Consider the following 6,057-nt stretch of genomic DNA (forward strand, 5'->3'; position numbering starts at 1 on the left):
AAGGCTCAGATGCTGGAAGTGCAGTTATATGCTTTTAATCAAGACCAGGTATCCCGTATTAATTGTGAGAGAAAAAGAGAAAAGGGCAGAGGCGTCTTTTGGTGCTGGTTTTGTTCTGCCAGAGGATACATTTGCAATTATCTCAACGGCTTTGAAGGCCTTGCAGGCTTTTTCAATGCAGGTTAGAGTGAGGCACCTATAGTGTTTGCAGGCGGCTTCACCGGGCAGGTTTCGTTGCTGAGGAAATTCCATCACAGCTCCACTGAGCCATTTTAGTGCGGCTACGATGGTAAAAGACACGGAGCAGAAAAAAAAAAACTCTCCAAAAAATTGAGAGCGCAGAAAGAAAAAGATACATGCCAAAAAAAAAAAAAAAATGCAGCTTGACTTTTTCAACGCCTTGAGCCTCACAAGCCGAGTGGTGTTTGAGCGGTTTCCCAATCGCATGTTCTTCTGTTACCTCTGGAGTAGAATATAAATGATACCCTCTCAGCGTACAGTCAATGCCAGAAGGGCCTGAAGCAGCCACGGTCCAGTCTAAAATTCCTCACTGCAAGTGCGCCTCCACTCAAGCCCTGACTTTTTTAAACAAAACTCAAGCAAAAAAAACAACATAAAGCTCCAGCATCTCAAGGAGCATTACCTGAAATCCGCCACTTTACACCTATTTTCATGAGGTGATGTAGAACTTACATGAAGGGAAATCATTGTCAGAATGAGATAGCTTTAGGAAACAAGGGCAGAGTAAGAAAGTGACAGGCTGGATTTACATGGACCAGTTCCGATTTAGTTTTTAGTAGTCTTCACGTACAGTACATGCATAATATTACTTCATTCATCCATTCATTTTCTACTGCTTTCTACCCAGCTGTCTATGAGCGAGAGGCGGGGTACACCCTGGACTGGTGGCCAGCCAATCACAGGGCACATATAGACAAACAACCATTCACACTCACATTCATACCTATGGACAATTTGGAGTGGCCAATTAACCTAGCATGTTTTTGGAATGTGGGAGGACACCGGAGTACCCGGAGAAAACCCACGCATGCACGGGGAGAACATGCAAACTCCACACAGAGATGGCCGAGGGTGGAATTGAACCCTGGTCTCCTAGCTGTGAGGTCTGCGTGCTAACCACTCGACCGCCATGCCGCCCTCATGCATAATATATGAAAAATCAAAATAAAATATTTTTTTGTTTACATTGCTATGATGCACATGTAAGGGCCTGAATGAAACAGAAAAAAAAAACAGTTCTACAAGAATAAAGACCGTAAAATTCCAAAAATAAATAGTCATAATCTTACAATGACCACAAAACAATATTTTGCAAGACTAAAGTCACAGTATTTTGAGAAATCAGTCCTAATTAAATGTGATTAAAGTGGTAATACTCCAACCATAAACATACTTTTAAGTTATAGTTTTGAAAATATAGGACTTTTTTTAAACAAATAAGTCTATACATATTATATATATCTAGATATGTATTATATGTACTTATTATTATATCTAGTTATACTATATTGATTGTATAAACCACCAGCAATTAGAGTGGCCCTTTCAGTGTGAGCTCACCACACCGTGACACAGCAGTCCAAGCACAGTGAGGGGGAACTACCGCTGTAGCTACGGAGCCTAAAATGTGGTGGCGGTGGTTTCTTCTTTGTGGGGGTGGCGGGAGTCAAGCGGCAACCGGCTCTGACACGCATTACCGCACCTAGCATGCTGGTGTGTGGCTTTTTTTTATTAACTTGACACGGAAACCAGATCGGCCAGATCTCGTGGTGGAAGCCGATATTATCCGATCTTCAAAATACAGCGGCTCGGCAGCAGATCCTAATCCTGAAGACCGAAACTAACCTCCCTAGCTTGGAATACATAATTTCTTATAATTTGCTGATGAACGTACATCAAGTTTCATGAAATACATCACATAATTCAATTCGCAGTTCCACATATCCAAAAAAGAAGGAAGAAGCAACGGTTTTATGGATTATCGTTACTGACCTTTTTTGCAGTACAAGATTGTGTTTATCGTTATTAACCCATATCTCCACACAATAAGTTAGACATGGTAGAACCAGAGAGCAATAAAGAGTGTGGAATGACATTTGATTGAGAACGAATTTTGCTTTGTTCGATATTAAAATATTTCTTGCCACTTCATGTATATTTTTCATGAAATTTCCATCGGATATGAATTATATTTTCATTCACCCTTTCAATGTCTGCACTTTCTATCTATATTTGCTTGTACGTATCTTTTCTATTACCAAACAGCATTATTTTAGTGTAACTTAGGTTTAAGGGTGATCTATTATTATTAAAACCATTTTTTTTGAGTATGACCATTTCATCTGTGACTTTTTTCTTCAGTGCTTCCTGCAGAACAAACGGCAGTAATATCAAATTTAAGTCTTTTGTTACTTTACAGATGTTATTGATATACAAGTTGAACAGTTTTGGTCACAGTATTGACCCCTGGGGTACTCCACATGTAATATTTAAACTTGCAGATGTGTGTTCTCCTAGCTTTACATATCGCTTCCTGTTAGCTAAGTAGCTTTTGACCCAATTCAAAACTACTCCTCTGATTCCATATATTATAATTTTGTTATTAGGATGCTTTTGTCAGAGCCATGTGATTTTTATTAGTGCCATGGAGGTTGAAATGTTAGTTCTGTATACATTTAAATCACAAAGACTGTAGACATTCATCTCACAGATGAATTCCTTCACTTGAAATAATGACTGGGAAAAAAAGTAACCATTATATTAAAATAAAGGTATTTATGATGCTTCAATCTCGAATGTGTCTAGTGTGAGATATCTTTGAAAATTTGAAATCAGCTCCTGAGGCTGAGGCAGGGGGAAGACAGAAGGGTGGTTGAGGAAAGGAGGAAAGGAAAGTAGAGAAAGAAATGGAACAGGAGAGATGTGGGAGTTGTTTTGCTTTTTTGCCAAGGGTTACATTTATAATTATCACACTGGTGTAAAATGGCCAAGGGGGGCTTTTTCAATACGGGTAGGACGCATCCACAGTGCAGAGTATTCAACTAAAGATCAACACAGAAGAAGAAAATGACATGGTGCATCAAACTATCATCACTAGGAGTATGTTCTTTGCCCTGACTCCATCCATTGACCCTGCACTTGTAAGTGAAAGTGAGGCAGTGATGACCACAGATGCTTTCTGCAGGCGATGCTGTGATGCAGTGATGACTAGAAAGAACCATCAGAGAGACACACATCAGAATAGACACACCACAAAACACACTACATAACGCTTTCATCATATTCCTTTTCAAATGAGTCTAATGTTAATGCTGGGCTCATGTTGACATTGGCCCTGATTTAGACCGGAGTTCCACAAAAGTGTCATTCACATTGCCCCAGCCAATCACAGGGCACGTATAGACAAACAACCATTCACACTCACATTCATACCTATGGACAATTTGGAGTCGCCAATTAACCTAGCCTGTTTTTGGAATGTGGGAGGAAACCGGAGTACCCGGAGAAAATCCACGCATGCACGGGGAGAACATGCAAACTCCACACAGAGATGGCTGAGGGTGGAATTGAACCCTGGTCTCCTAGCTGTGAGGTCTGCGTGCTAACCACTTCGGCCGCCGTGCCGCCTTACTGGGTTTTTATTCATGGAAAAGTATGGTTATATTTTTCTAACTACAACTATTTCCTCATTACAACTTTTTTCTTGTAATAGTACAACTTATTTTTTCAAAAAGTTCAGGATGTGTTTTTCTCGACTCTCTTATACTCCAAATACTTTGTCCTAATACTCCTAATATTACATTTTTCTTATATGACGACTTTTCCATGTAACATTTAAACTTTTTATATTTATGACTTTCATGTCATACCTTTTTCTCGCATTTGTTACAGTAAAGCTAAAAATATTTTCTCATAATATTACATGTTTTCATGTAGTTTTGTCTATTAGTTTATGACTAATGTGAACTTTTTTTGTACTTTTTTCTTGTAACATTACCACATTTTTCTCATAATATTATAACTTTTTCAGATAACATTTCAACTTTTTCTATGACTCTGACATCATACTTTTTTCTTGCCTTTGCTTTGTAATATTAAATTTTAATAATTTTTTTTAACGTAAGTTGATTCTTATATTGTGCTTTTTTCTTGACTGTATTCCTCTAGCATTACAGTGTTAAATTGGCCACTTCATTCACGTAACGCTACGATTTTTTCACGTAATATTAAAACTTTTTTGGGTAACATTTAATCTTTTGCTGTTTGACTCATACATCATCCTTTTTTCTTGCCTATGTTCTCGTAATGACTTTATTCCCATAGTGTTACAATTGTTATATTTTTATTATGACTTCATTTTGTTAAACGTATGACTTTGTTCTTGTAAAATTACAATGTCATTGTTGTTACCACAATTTTTTTCAAAACAATCAAAAACATTGGAATTGTGATGAATCTCTTGTAGTCTAAAACTGTTACCATTTAATAACTGAAGAATAATACTAAAATATATAAACTTGTATAATATGTAAAAATAGGTTCACTGTTGCTAATAGTCAGACAATAACACTCTTTTTACACAGTCTTAATACTAATAGAATGTGGCTTCTTCAAATGTCAGTTGGCAACTTCATATTATGCATTTAATCTGATTTAATATGCGCTTATGATACCTGCTCAGAAGGCTGCAGTCGGTGACTTTGAATTGCATAATCGAAGAAAAGAATTTGCGCCGCACCACAAATTGCTGCACCTGCAGTCAACACCAAAAAAAAAAAAGAATCTGGGGCAGAAGAGGCCTGAAAGGGAGATGTATAGCAGCATCAAGTGTAGATAGCCACAGAAAGTAGCGATTCTGCCAAAAGGGATGAAGACATGATGACAGGAACTCTGTGTGAGATTTCACTTTGGATTTTTTTGGCCCCATGGGGGATGTGTGGAAGCACAACTGACAGGACTTGCGTGGAGAAGTCAGCCCTGTTCATTATAACTAAGTAAAGAAGTCCCCACCCCCATGCGATGCAGCCACTGATCCTCCGAGGTACTCAACAGCTGCCTGGGTAAACTTGGTTTTGCCTCATAAAAGAAAGAGTGAGGATACTATCAAAGGTGCAAAGATCCTTGGGATGCCGCAAAATGACAACATTTCCTTGCGGCAATGTAGAAACACAGAGTATGACAACTTCAATTTCAATTTATTTCACTTTTTGTTCTTGTTTTTTGTTGCTACAATCCACTGTTCCTCAAAACTAGAGAGCGTAGGTGGGTAAGTCATCTTAGAAATTCAATTTCGTGTATCAATATGTTCTACAAATTTTGGAAAAAATTTTGCAGCGAACTGTTCAGTCACAAGTTTATGTCACCTCCCCCAAAAAAACACAAACACAAAGAATTATTACAATGGTGTAATTCTCAATATTGGCCATCAGGGGATGAGGGGCGCTGTCGAGTAACCCCACCCTCATGAGAAATTGAATTAGGGTTGACCAAAGTCAGGCCATACATAGTATATATTATTTATTTTCAACTAAACTTTATTTTAACAATGTATAGAAATAATGACTAAAATGATTTTTTTCCATAACTGTAAAAAAAGAGGACTTATTTTAACAATATATCACACTAATAACGATTAACTATGACTAAAAATGGTAAAGCTTATCAAAATGGTCAAACCCCCCATTCTTCATTTTTTGTCTATACATGGTAGAAAACGTTTGGACACCCCTGAATTAAATCATATGTGGCCTTTAGAGTTAAATTTGCAACTATATCTCCACACCATTAAAAAACTATTTAAGTACAAAAAAACACACTTCATCGGTATCACAATATTTAACATTGTGTGAAAAAGATGCTAATTGTTGGTGACAACTGAGACATTCGGCACTGTAAGCAACACATTGGTGACCTTTACACAGTGAGCCGTAATCACACACTTATCCAATGTGCCAGTGAAGCGACAAAGTGGAGTGACTGGTGACAAGCAAAGGTTTGATGCTCTGTCATTAATTTCTATAAGAGAAGGAATCTTTA

The sequence above is a fragment of the Doryrhamphus excisus genome, linkage group LG6, assembly GCF_037039965.1.
Source record: "Doryrhamphus excisus strain RoL-2023G ecotype Guam linkage group LG6, RoL_Dexc_Guam_v1.1, whole genome shotgun sequence".
Lineage (NCBI taxonomy): Eukaryota > Metazoa > Chordata > Actinopteri > Syngnathiformes > Syngnathidae > Doryrhamphus > Doryrhamphus excisus.